Genomic DNA, 12941 nt, shown 5'->3' with positions numbered 1-12941 from the left:
CCTTTTATAATAAAAGCATTACATGCATAATCACATTTGTGGTCACTTTTGAGAATGCTGTTTTCCTGCTATTATACAACGGGTGGGTCAAATCCTGAATAGTGATTGGTTAAAACCACATTCCAGCCGGTGTCTATTCCACAAGTTGCCACTGGCTAACATCTATGATGGTAAAATGCCTATTTACTCTGTTCCATTTGACTGAGCAATCCACTGTCTCATCAGCCCAGCCAGGCAATTTATATATTCCATTATAAAAAGCATGTAGACATTATCTCACATTTCTTTTAGACTAACATTTCGTTTTCAACAGCAGAGATTTGCATAAACCTTGCTGCTCTTTCTCCGACATTTGCAACATTGTTTCAATATTCTAATTTAATCTCCAGCTGTCCCATAGTAATGAACGTGTGGGGAGTCGGGACGAGACAGACAGGCAGCGTTTCTCAGCCAGTCGAAATCATGAATCAGCTGGCCAAATTTTTATGCTTCAGTCTTTTTGTTCTGTATCTGTGGACGCAATGCAGTCGTTCGTTCTAAATGTTCCATTGCCATACTGGCTGGCAACGTTCTTATCCCTTGCTTGCTAGCTAGCCAACTACACAACCAATCAGCATTCAGGATTAGACCCACGGAATTATAAGCAAATCTTGTCTGCTAAATGAACTAGTGTAACCCACAGCCATATGGCATAGCCAGATCAGAGCCTAACATAATGAACTGAAAGTATGCTATTCTGTTCTTCTGAAATAGATTACATTTTCTTCATATCATGTTTCTTTAGACCTGTCTAAAATAAATAATGTATTTATTGTTATGGTGTAGGCTATATTACATGGATTTATTAGACTTAAAATGTAGATGTTCCAAAGGTCTATATCAGTGGCTTGTAGGCTATGGCTGGAGGCCGGGAGATGCTTCAAGTGTTTATGTTAATTAACGGTCAATTGCTTGACAATCACCGGTTGAAAAACATTTCATGTGCCACAGCCCAGGACATTTTAGCCAAAAACCTGGTTGCCTCTGCCAGGAGGCTGACACTTGGCCACAAGTGGATCTTCCAGCAGGAAAATAACCCCAAGCACTAATCAAAAGCCACAAAGAAATTATTCATTTACCACAAAATCAACATTTTGCAATGGCCATCATAATCTCCGGACTTGAAAACCGGTTTTGAATTGATAAGGGCAGTCCATAAGAGCAGACAAAGAATCTCAAAGATCTGGAACATTTCTGTATGGAGGAATGGTCTAAGATCCCTCCCAACGTGTTCTCTAATCTCATAAAACATTTTAGAGAAAGGCTCCGTGTCTTTATCCTCGCAAGGATAGGGTGCTAGAGTATTGACATTTTCACCCCTATCTTTTTGAGATTTGTTAAACAAAATCTCATTCTCTGTTTTTGTATAAAATAATCTAATTTCTATTTTTGGGGGATCATACAATATATTAATTGTATACTACTTGCATACTGGACCTACAGTCTTCTTGTTCATGTTTATCAAGGGTGCCAATAATTATGGACCGGACTGTAAATAAAATATTACATCTGTGGAGGATCTGATTGGCTGGTAGGATGAAAACATAGCAAACGGAGTCCCTCAGCTTGGAAATGTAGGAGTAGTTGATGCCCTGGTTGTGCGTCCAGTCAATGGTACCACCACTAGCTTACATATGTATTCAGATCCTTTACTCTGTATTTTGTTGAAGAACCTTTGGCGGCGATTACAGCCTCAAGTCTTCTTGGGTATGAAGCTACAAGCGTGGCACACCTGTATTTGGGGAGTTTCTCCCATTCTTCTCTGCAGATACTTTCAAGCTATGTCAGGCTGAAGGGGGAGCGTCGCTGCAGAGTTATTTTCAGGTCGCTCCAGAGATGTTCGATCGGGTTCAAGTCCGGGCTCTGGCTGGGCCACTCAAGGACATTCAGGGACTTGTCCCGAAGCCATTCCTGCATTGTCTTGGTTGTGTGCTTAGGGTCATTGTCCTGTTGGAAGGTGAACCTTCGCCACCAGTCTCAGATCCTGATCGCTCTGGAGAAGGTTTTCATCAAGTATCTCTCTGTACTTTGTTCCACTCCTCTTTCCCACGACCCTGACTGGTCTCCCAGTCCCTGCCGCTGAAAAACATCCCCAGGGCATGATGCTGCCACTACCATGCTTCACCATATGGATGGTGCCAGGTTTCCTCCAGAAGTGACGCTTGGCATTCAGGCAAAATAGTTGTTTCATCAGACCAGAGCATCTTGTTTCTCATGGTCTGAGAGTCTGTTAGGTGCCTTTTGGCAAACTCCAAGCGGGCTGTCATGTGCCTTTTACTAAAGGAGTGGCTTACGTCTGGCCACTCTACCATAAAGGCCTGATTGATGGAGTGCTGCAGAGATGGTTGTCCTTCTGGAAGGTTCTCCCATCTCCACAGAGGAACCCTGGAGCTCTGTCAGATTGACCATTGGGTTCTTGGTCACCTCCCTGACCAAGGCCCTTCTCCCCCGATCGCTCAGTTTGGCCGGGCGGCCAGCTCTAGGAAGAGTCTTGGTGGGTCCAAACTTCTTCCATTTAAGAATGATGGAGGCCACTATGTTCTTGGGGACCTTCAATGCTGCAAACATGTTTTGGAACGCTTCCCCAGATCTGTGCCTTGACACAATCCTGTCTCGGAGCTCTACAGACAATTCCTTCAACCTAATGGCTTGGTTTTTACTCTGACATGCACTGTCAACTGTGGGACCTTTATATAGACAGGTGTGTGCCTTTCCAAATCATGTGCAATCAATTTAATTTACCACAGGTGGACCCCAATCAAGTTGTAGAAACATCTCAAGAATTATCAGGATGCACCTGAGCTCAATTTTGGGTCTGAATACTTATGTAAATAAGGTGTTTCTGTTTTTTTAATTTGTAATACAAACATTTCTAATAACCTGTTTTCACTTAGTCATTATGGGGTATGTTGTGTATATTGATGGGAAAACCAATATATTTAATCAATTTTAGAATAAGGCTGTAATGTAACAAAATGTGGAAAAAGTCAAGGGGTCTGAATTCTTTCTGATTGCACTGTATGATGGTCATGACACAGCCGTATATGTAGGGAGTTCTGTACATGGTAGCCAGCTCAGTGATGGCCTTCACACCATGTCATGCTGTAGGTAAAATGTAAAATAAGGTCAACAGACCTGTACAACCTTTGACAATTAAGGTCATGTTCAACAGACAAAACATTTCCTCTAGTTGTATACTGAACTTGAGCTGTTCAACAGTTTTACCCTGTTTGATGCTATAAAAGTGCATTATTGCCTCAGGTACAATTATTAGGCATGTCAGACCCTGATCAGTTCCACCCCCTCCAGGTCTCGCATGTTATCCCTGGTGTATTTATCCCTGTGTTTCCTGTCTCTGTGCCAGTTCGTCTTGTATGTTCCATGTCAACCAGCATGTTTTTCCCATGCTCCTGCTTTTTCTATTCTCTTTTACTAGTCCTCCCGGTTTTGACCCTTGCCTGTTTTCTGGACTCTGTACCCGCCTGTCTGACCATTCTGCCTGCCCTGACCTCGAGCCTGCCTGCCACACCGTACCTCCTGGTCTGTGAACTGGTTTTGACCTTTTGCCTGTCCACGACCATTCTCTTGCCTACCCCTTTTGGATGTAATAAATATCAAAGACTCAAACCATCTTCCTCCCGTGTCTGCATCTGGGTCTCGCCTTGTGCCCTTATAAGGCAAATGACTGAGACAGGGCTAAGGGTCAAGGGAAGTAGGAAGCCTGTCAGACTCACCAGCTCTCTCTGGTCCTTGTAGGGGGTTGCAGTGTAGCAGTAGGGGTACATGAGGAGTAGCTGTGGATGTCGATGAAGGCCGTCAGGTTGCCTTGAGACTCGACACGATGGACTTGACCTCAGACTCAGAGTGAGCCTTGGGCCCGAGTAAGTCTCATTGCAGGGGTTACCGCTAGAGCCGGTGGCTAGGGAAACTGAGGGGAATACAACATAACATCAGGCCAGGGACAGTCCAACCAAAACAATTTGAATTGTAATCCACCATAAAGGAGAAAATCATTTTCTCTCAAAAATAAAAACAGCAAAAATGTATAAGTCAGACAATTAGAAAGGCAACCTTTTCATTTGACAGGTTTGGCTAGTTCATGCAAATTAAACAATGTGTTGAGCACAGGTTTGGTTAGTTCAAGCAATGTAATCAATGTGTTGAGCCCAAGGAAAAAAAAATAGACTCTTGGATTCAACTTGTATGAAGGACTTAGTATCTCATTAGAGCGACATAGTATCTTGTTTGAACGACTTAGTAAAAATAGAAATAAATTGTGTTTGAAATATGTCTATAAGACTGAAGTACTCATGCAACTGAATGATCAGAGACTATAAGAGACTCACTACAAACCCCTTAACCAGCTTTTGGCTGTAATTTAACAGACTGTGACCGAGGGCATGCACCATGGTGAATTCACCAAAAGAGAACACAGATTACTGATGTGTAAAAACAGCTCCACGCTGGTAATCTGCAGTCCCTAAAATACTGTTTAATTATCTAAATCTCCAAAGGGGCCAGACAAATCTTCTTTGCAATATCAGGCCAGGTTTGTACAAGGCATGAAGATCTCTGCTCGGCTTCAAATGCCCTAATTGAATAATATGCCGCTGTGTATTGTGACACTTTTGTCTACCAAAGACCACACAATTAGACATGAGTTAAATTTCATCTCCCTAATAAAAATGATTCTATACAATATTATTGTCCAAATAATCTGTGTGCACGTCAGCCATTGTTTGCCCAGGTGGCTTTTGACTCCTGGTAGCTTGAAGTGTTTGAAGTAGCCTAATCTGTCTGCATCAGCCTGTACAGAATATTAAGGTAGTTTATTATTATTACTGCTCCTACTGCATGATGCTAGAAAACTGCCACAGCAAGTTGATCCCCGCAATGCGTTTATTTATTTTGCTACCCATCTGCCAAATCCATCCATTACGCATGGGTCTCCCTCTCAAGCGTTTGTTCTCGAGGATGCTTTTAAATAAATATGTTTTGCTTTGCCTTATCATCAAAAGAATTGGTCGTGAAAATTGGATAGCTTCCTTATGTTTCAGTAAACCATTAGCCAACACTTCAAAGATTAAACGAAGTGTCATCATGAAAGTTTACTATCTCTTAATTTTATTTCAGTGAGTAAATTTATTTTTTCCTTTTATTGTGAACTGTACGTGTCACTGTCGTGTGTGTAGGTGGCAGGGAAGTCAGGCGCAGGAGAAACAAACTTCATATACGCGGAGTAGTTTAGTAACTTTTAAAACTGACTCCAACAATAGGAATACATAAAAATCAAAATGGGTACACATACCCATCGCACACCTAAGAACACTAACACGAACACAATAACACCAAACAATCTCAGACAAGGACATGAGGGGAAACAGAGGGTTAAATACACAACAGGTAATGAATGTGATTGGAACCAGGTGTGAAAAGAAACAAGACATAACCAATGGATAATGAAAAATGGATCAGTGATAGCTAGAAGACCGGTGACGTCGACCGCCGAACACAACTCGAACAAGGAGGGGCATCGACTTCGGTAGAAGTCGTGACAGTAAGCTATAACAAGTTAAACCTTTCAATTGAAGGCCTATCACAAACTTAATTTTTTAGGCGATTCTTGTAGGCTAATAAAAGCATGTAGTGCGTCACAATCTGGTGGTCATTGAACAGAAAGATTTATGCACATTATCAAACTGAATAAAGAGATTCTGGCCTCATGAGGGCGCCATCTCACTTTTTACATCAATGCAGCAATCTGGGAGTAGGAACGTCCCTGTGGGTATTCAGAACTGGAATTGCCTTACAACAAAGAGACTTAACTCCCTTAATAATAATAATAACAATAAGTTATCATAGCAAATGGACTGTAATGACCCTATTGCCTTCATTATACTATTTTTTATATTCTTAGCAGCAAACTGGAGTTTACATTGTGACTCAAGAGCATGTGGGGAAATTCAAAACAGGGGCTCTGACTGGTAGGAAAGAGACTAGAAGTGAATCACCTTTTGGCGAACCAGGTGCTGCTAACCTGAGCGTACAGGTCGCAGTGGTGGGTAGTATATGGGGCTTGGTGACAAAACGGAGGGCACTATGATAGACTGCATGACTTAGAGTGCATTCAGAGGGCTCTATTAGATGTATATTTCACGTGTAAAGAGTACTAGTTAGTAATATGACAAGGCCCACTGTGGTCAGGAACTTACCTTGAGCACATTCAGGGGGCGTGCCTGGTAGCTCTGGCCAATCACGATCTTGCTGACCAGGTTGGGGTTCTTAGCCACCATGTCCTGGAAACTGTAGATCTATTGCGATAGAGCTAGTAAAATAATCTCACATTAGAATCAAAGAGCTCTGAGGACTGGAGTTTTAACACAGGCCTGATAACATTGTTATGACAGTGTTATTATGCAGTCTTATGACAGAGTTATCAAATCAAATCAAATGCTGTTTGTCACATGCTCCGTAGACAACATGTGTAGACTAACAGTTAAATGCATATTTACTGGTTATTTTCCAACAATGCAGAGTTAAAGATAACAGAAAATAAATCATGAAAAATAGAAATAGTGGCACTAGGAATAAATACACAGTGAATAACAAATAAAAATAACATGGCTATATACAGGGAATAGAAAAAAAGATGGCTATATACAGGGAGTACCAGTACCGAGTCAATGTGCAGTCAATGAGGTCATTGAGGTAGCCATATACTGTACATATAAGTAGGGGTAAAGTGACTAGGCAACAGGATAGATAATAGTTGCAGCAGCGTAAGTGGTGAGTGTGAAGGTGTGTGTGTGTTGGGGAGTCAGTATGTGTGTGTGGGTAGAGTCCAGTGTGTGTGCATAGAGTCAGTGCAAGAGAGTTCGTTTCTGCAAAGTTATTATGCAGTCCTATGACAGTTTTATCTTGCAATTTTATGGCAATGTTATGATAGATGTTATAACAGCAGATGCTGAGGCTTTCCTGGCTGTGTTATTGGGTACTGACCTGGTATTTGGTGTAGTCATCAGTATTCCGGGCTCAGCGGCATGAGCACTCAGCATCTGCTCCACTCCTCATCCAACATAACCTAAAATAAAAGGGGCAAAAGGTTTCATATCACTGATCAAGAATAATTAGATTGTCAGGGGGATAACTTTGGTGGCATCATAGTCTGTAGAGTTATTAACTCGTCATCAAGCTCGAGACCCTGGGTCTCGACCCCGCCCTGTGCAACTGGGTTCTGGACTTCCTGACGGGCCGCCCCCAGGTGGTGAGGGTAGGTAACAACATCTCCACCCCGCTGATCCTCAACACTTGGGCCCCACAAGGGTGCGTTCTCAGTCCTCTCCTGTACTCCTTGTTCACCACCGACTGCGTGGCCATGCACGCCTCCAACTCAATCATCAAGTTCGCCAATGACACTACAGTGGTAGGCTTGATTATCAACAACGACGTGACGGCCTACAGGGAGGAGGTGCGGGCCCTCGGAGTGTGGTGTCAGGAAAATAACCTCACACTCAACGTCAACAAAACAAAGGAGATGATCGTGGACTTCAGGAAACAGCAGAGGGAGCAACCCCCTATCCACATCGATGGGACAGTAGTGGAGAGGGTAGAAAGTTTTAAGTTCCTCGGCATACACATCACGGACAAACTGAAATGGTCCAACCACACAGACAGCGTGGTGAAGAAGGCGCAGCAGCGTCTCTTCAACCTCAGGAGGCTGAAGAAATGCGGCTTGTCACCAAAAACTCACAAACTTTTACAGATGCACAATCGAGCGCATCCTGTCGGACTGTATCACCGCCTGGTACGGCAACTGCTCCGCCCATAACCATAAGGCTCTCCAGAGGGTAGTGAGGTCTACACAATGCATCACCGGGGGTAAACTACCTGCCCTCCAGGACACCTACACCACCCGATGTCACAGGAAGGCAAAAAAGATCATCAAGGACAACAACCACCCGAGCCACTGCCTGTTCACCCCGCTATCATCCAGAAGGCGAGGTCAGTACAGGTGCATCAAAGCAGGGACCGAGAGACTGAAAAACAGCTTCTATCTCAAGGCCATCAGAATGTTAAACAGCCATCACTAACATTGAGTGGCTGCTGCCAACATACTGACTCAACTCCAGCCACTTAAATAATGGAGAAATTGATGTAATAAATGTATCACTGGCCACTTTAACCTGTTACATCTAGGGGGCAGTAATTTCACGGCTGGATAAAAAACGTACCCGATTTAATCTGATTATTAGTCCTGCCCAGAAACTGGAATATGCATATAATTATTAGCTTTGGAGAGAAAACACTCCAAAGTTTCTGAAACTGTTTGAATGGTGTCTGTGAGTATAACAGAACTCCTATGGCAGGCAAAAACCTGAGATGCTTCTGTTCAGGAAGTACCCTGTCTGAACATTTCTTGCCCTTCTTGATTCTCTCTATCGTTTACAAAGGATCTCTGCTCTTACGTGACACTTCTCACGTCAACAATGGAGTCTCACAGCCCGGGAAAAACAGGAATGATGTCATTCAAAGCCCTGGCTGAAGCACACGAGAGCAAAAGCTGAGTGGTCAGTCAATGGACTAAGCCTTAGGCGCGTGACACGCCCCGCCCCCGGCTTTTGGTTTTTTCCTCAGTTTACAGACAGGCAGATTCCCGGTCGGAATATTATCGCTTCTCTACGAGATAAATTGCATAAATATTGGTTTTAAACAGCGGTTGACATGCTTCGAAGTACGGTAATGGAATATTTCGAAATTTTTTGTCATATTTTGCGTCATGCTCGTGGCCGAGATTTAGCGTTGGGATAGTGTCTAGAACGCACGAACAAAACGTCGCTGTTTGGATATAACGATGGATTATTTGGGACCAAACCTACATTTGTTATTGAAGTAGAAGTCCTGGCAGTGTATTCTGATGAAGAACAAGCAAGGTAAGAACATTTTTCTTATAGGAAATGTGATTTTGGTGAAGGCTACACTGGGTGGGTGTCTAAATAGCTAGCCCTGTAACGCCGGGCTATGTACTTACATTATTGCAAAATGTGCTTCATCCGAAAAGCTATTTTAAAATCGGACATATCGAGTGCATAGAGGAGTTCTGTATCTATAATTCTTAAAATAATTGTTATGCTTTTTGTGAACGTTTATCGTGAGTAATTTAGTAAAATCACCGGAAGTGTTCGGTGGGAATGCTAGTTCTGAACGTCACATGCTAATGTAAAAAGCTGGTTTTTGATATAAATATGAACTTGATTGAACAGACATGCATGTATTGTATAACACAATGTCCTAGGTGTGTCATCTGATGAAGATCATCAAAGGTTAGTGCTGCATTTAGATATGGTTTGGGTTTATGTGACATGATATGCTAGCTTGAAAAATGGCTGTGTGATTATTCCTGGCTGGGTACTCTGCTGACATAATCTAATGTTTTGCTTTCGCTGTAAAGCCTTTTTGAAATCGGACAGTTTGGTTAGATAAAGGAGAGTCTTGTCTTTAAATAGCTGTAACATAGTCATATGTTTGAAAAGTGTAAGTTTTCGGATTTAGAGGAGTTTGAATTTCGCGCCCCGCCCATCATTGGATATTGGAGCAGACGTTCCGCTAGCGGAACGTGTAGATGTAAGAAGTTTTAAACAATGCCACTTCATATAATGTTTACATACCCTACATTACTCATCTCATATGTATATACTGTACTCTATACCATCCACTGCATCTTGCCTATGACGTTCTATACCATCACTCATTCATATATATATATATATTTTTTTTTATAAGAACATATTCTTATTCATTCCTTTACACTTGTGTGTATAAGGTAATTGTGACATTTTTAGGTTAGATTACTCGTTAGATATTACTGCATTGTCGGAACTAGAAGCACAAGCATTACGCTACACTCGCATTACTTCTGCTAACCATGTGTATGTGACAAAATAACATTTGATTTGATTTTGATTTACTTTTTGAAGAATAACAATGACTAAAGAATGGCGTAAGAAAGGCAGATGAGCTCTCTTTCCTCAGCCAGCTCAGAAAGTTGTCCAGCTTTACCTGTAGGTCCTTGACTGTGACAGAGTAAGAGATGTCCTCGGTCCTCAGGAAGGCCTTGTAGGTCTGCAGGCTGGTGACGGGAACTCTGATGTCCACAGGAGTGAAGAGGTCAGTGGGATCCATCCACACACATCCAGCTGGGAAAGAAGAGAGGAGAGGAACATGCAGATGAACTCACAAATCAACACATGGGAAAAGATCAAATGGAGTGATCATACATTATACAGTATGAGAAGGTATCTGCTCTGATAATTCCGTTCTGATTGTTTTCCTCTAAAATTCCTATTTACAGATCTTAATTTGATCACTTTTTTGTTGCTGATCATTTTCATGTGCCGCAGATGAGCTAAGTGATTTACAGAAATTTGTCACGACCGTCGTATGAATAATTGGACCAAGGCGCAGCGTGAGTAGAGTTCCACATTTTAATGATAGTGAAACTTCCAAAACAACAAAGATAACGATCGTGAAATACATAGCGCACATAGGCACTCATACAAAACAATATCCCACCTAGCAGGTGGGAAAAAGGACACACTAAGTATGATCCCCAATTAGAGGTAACGATATTCAGCTGCCTCTAATTGGGAACCATACACACACACACACCAACATAGAAATATAATACCTAGAACCCCCCTAGTCACGCCCTGTCCACCCTAACCCCCCCCCCCCCTAGTCACGCCCTGACCCCGAGGGCTCTCTATGGTCAGGGCAAGACAGTACCCCCCCCCCAAAGGTGCGGACTCCGACCGCAAAACCTGAAACTAGATGGGGAGGGTTAGGGTGGACAACTAGCGTCGGTGGCGGCTCCGGTGCGGGACATAGCAGCTGGTTGAACGCCGTGCCCGGACTCGGCACCGGCGCAGAGGAAGGCTCCGGCCATGGAGTGGGACTGGACGCCGTGCCTGGACGCCGTGCCTGGACTGGGCACCGGCGCAGAGGAAGACTCCGGCCATGGAGTGGGACTGGACACCATGCCTGGACTGAGCACTGGCGCAGAGGAAGGCTCCGGCCATGGAGCGGGACTGGACACCGTGCCTGGACTGGGCATCGGCGCAGTGGAAGGCTCCGGCCATGGCACCGGTGCAGAAAGCTCCGGGCCGTGGACCGTCACTGGAAGCTCTGGGCCGTGGACCATCGCTGGAAGCACTGGACTGTGAACCGTCGCTTGAAGCTCTGGACTGTGAACCGTTGCTGGAGGTTCCGGGCTGTAGACTGTTGCTGGAGTCTCTGGACTGTACACACGCACTGGTGGACGAGTGCGGGGAGCCGGCACAGGACGTACCGGGCTGGGAAGGCGCACTGGAGGCCTGGTGCGTGGAGCCGGCACAGGTAGCACTGGACAGATGACACGCTCCTCAGGGCGAGTGCGGGGAGCCGGCACAGGACATACCGGGCTGGGGAGGCGCACTGGAGGCCTGGTGCGTGGAGCTGGCACAGGTTGCACCGGGCTGGTGACACACTCTTCAGGGCGAGTGCGGGGAGCCGGCACAGGATGCAACATGCTGGGGAGACGCTCCTCAGGGCGAGTGCGCTGCAGCATACTCCTAGCCAACATCTCTTTCCGATATCCCTCCTCGAACTGCTCCATCGACTCCCAGACGGTCTCTGGCTCTCTCCTCGGCCGACCGCCCCTTGTGCCCCCCCCCAAAAAAATAAATAAACTTGGGGTTGCCCTTGGGTTGTTTGTGGCCACGGACCCCAGCGTCGTTGCTTTCCTCCTTTACTCCTCGGCGACTCCTGCCAAGGAAGGGTCTCGCATCCAACTAGTATCTCTTCCCATGACCAACTCTCCTTCACCTCCTGGGCACGCTGCTTGGTCCTGACTAGGTGGGATATTCTGTCACGACCGTCGTATGAATAATTGAACCAAGGCGCTGCGTGAGTAGAGTTCCACATTTTAATGATAGTGAAACTTCCAAAACAACAAAGATATAACGATCATGAAATACGTAGCGCACATAGGCACTCATACAAAACAATATCCCACCTAGCAGGTGGGGGAAAAAACACACTAAGTATGATCCCCAATTAGAGGTAACGTTATTCAGCTGCCTCTAATTGGGAACCATACACACACACCAACATAGAAATATAATACCTAGAAACCCCCCTAGTCACGCCCTGACCTAAAACACCATGGAGAACCCCGAGGTTTCATTGAAATCTTGCACTAACATACAGATATATTAACAGTATTCCGCTTTTCATGCAGCTTCATTTTGACCAGCTAATAACCTAGCCACCGATCAAGCAACATTATGGACTAAACGTTGAAATCCAGTTGCTGCAGGATTATTTTGCTGCGACAATACAGGTCAAATTAAGATCATACCTCTGTATAAGACATATAATAGTCATATTATGTCATAGTATGATCACTGTTATTATGCCCCACCTCGAGATCTTTAATCTCAGCCAGGTCCTTCAGGAGAGAGTGCTGGAGCTCATCCTTCCAAGTGATCTGAAGCACCTGGTGCCTGTAAAGATATTACAATGATGATGTTATCATCCCTAATAATTCTAATAAAGAGATGGGGGAACATAAAAAGAGAAAGGGTGACAATCAACACACCATATGTCATTACCCTTTTCTCAGCTACCACTGCTGTAGCAAACAAGTGATAATAATTTTATCAATCAATCAAAATGTATTTATACAGCACTGTTTACATCAGCAGTTGTCACAAAGTGTTTTCTTTTCCATACTTTGTGATGATCACTCACCCCTGAAAATGTCTCCTTGTCGATAACGGCCACAAACAGCATAGTCAAGATGAGCAGCCCCTTTCATCGTACTTAATAGAGTGTAACCACACACCTTGCCCACCACCTTTGACCTT

The 12941-nt window shown here is 44.1% G+C and overlaps 1 long non-coding RNA gene across 1 annotated transcript; it reads right to left on the bottom strand.

Annotated features, from left to right (window-relative positions):
- Positions 1–7058: 7058 nt before the first annotated feature.
- LOC115152330 (uncharacterized) lies at positions 7059–12568 on the bottom strand. Its single transcript, XR_003867464.1, has 3 exons — positions 12497–12568; positions 10096–10232; positions 7059–7120 (listed from the first exon to the last, which is right to left on the bottom strand). It is a non-coding gene; the product is annotated as an uncharacterized LOC115152330 (long non-coding RNA).
- Between the last annotated feature and the right edge of the window lie 373 nt (positions 12569–12941).

The sequence above is a fragment of the Salmo trutta genome, chromosome 17, assembly GCF_901001165.1.
Source record: "Salmo trutta chromosome 17, fSalTru1.1, whole genome shotgun sequence".
In the NCBI taxonomy this organism is placed as follows: Eukaryota; Metazoa; Chordata; class Actinopteri; order Salmoniformes; family Salmonidae; genus Salmo; species Salmo trutta.
This window is presented reverse-complemented; position numbering and strand designations above follow the sequence as displayed.